The sequence below is a fragment of the Zerene cesonia genome, chromosome 3 (assembly GCF_012273895.1).
Source record: "Zerene cesonia ecotype Mississippi chromosome 3, Zerene_cesonia_1.1, whole genome shotgun sequence".
NCBI lineage: Eukaryota > Metazoa > Arthropoda > Insecta > Lepidoptera > Pieridae > Zerene > Zerene cesonia.
The window spans coordinates 602,401-603,898 of record NC_052104.1 but is presented as its reverse complement, the minus strand read 5'-3'; positions in this window follow the sequence as shown (position 1 = coordinate 603,898).

The window sequence follows — 1,498 nt, the reverse complement described above, 5'->3', positions numbered from 1 at the left end:
GAGTCATCGTCTCTGTGCAAAGGTGGAAAGGATGATCGACAGAAGTTACCTTGGATGGCCTTGGCGAGGGACCAAAACCATTATTAAAATGGGAAAATATCGTGGCACTTTGTTTAAGATATTTCGTGATACCAATGACCATCTTATCCTCGCAATTTACCAAAAAAAAAAACGAAATAAAACGCTGTGTGAAAGGTACAAAGAAAGCAAAAATGGAAAACAATTCTTACGCAAACCAGCATCTTCCGCATTTAAAAAGTTGTACAATATAACAAATACTAAAGTTTTAAACATCATACTGAAGTATTTAATTTACAATAATACTAAAACAAAGTGAAGTACTGATTCTTTGATCCATATTTATATAAAATATGATGATACAGGAATTCTACTGGAATGCCAGTACGTCATTATACATGATAATAATTATGGATTACAATTTTTTAAACGTAATAAAACGTAAATTTATAGGCTCGTAATAATTTAATATTGCTAGCAATAAAATAATAGTTAACCAAAAAATATCAACTAGAATTATATGAAACGTAAATTATATTATTTTTCATCATTTAATTAGTATTTTCGCTTATGTAGTAATACAGTGCTTTAGTTAAAGAGCCTATGGATTCATTTTAAAACTTTACCTTTGATTTGATTGATTTCATTATTGATTCCAATAAAGATTTCATATTGCTTTTATTATCACGCTACATAAAGGTGGAAGTATGGACCCCAGCATACTCATTTATTTACCAGATAAAATATATTTAATATATATTTCTGTGTATATATCACGTGCAATATAAATACAGCTTAAGACGTATTTAAAGAAAAGTATAACAATATTTAGTATTTTCTTGTGTTTAATTTTATGCGAGTATTGATAGTTGAAATCCAAATCCGATTCGCGTTGTGCAAATGACGTCATTTTCTGAATCGCGGTGTTAAGATTTTCCGCGCGAGAATGACCTCAACCGTGTTTACATGACCAATTGGGTTTCGTTTGGTGTCTTTAAAGTTCATGAGTGTGTCGTAAACGGTCTTTGGTTGCTTGGCAAATGATATAATGTTCTAAATTGGTCGAAAATAAGTATTGGCTCTTTCTTTGGTTTCGTTTGGTCATTGGTTTGGAGTACGAAGTAAAAAATGGTTGCCTGTAAAGTCGGTTTTACGGGCGAAGATTTTACGTGACAACGTCTTTTTCTCGGTAGAATATTTATTGATATGAATATTATTAAATTGCACAATAGGAACAAGGAATTGAATGAAAATAAGAATTGCACAAATTTTAACTATAGAAAATATATTTTGTTTACTAAAAAGACAGAGACAGAGACACAAGCACGCGCCGAATCAATGCGCCTAATTCTCTAGTGCTGCGCGCGCGGCGGACCGATCATAGTTCGGTGACTCATTTACCATTTACATACCTAGTCTTGCCATAAATATTGTAATAAAGAAAAAAGAAAATTGTTAACTGCAAATAACATTTATTACT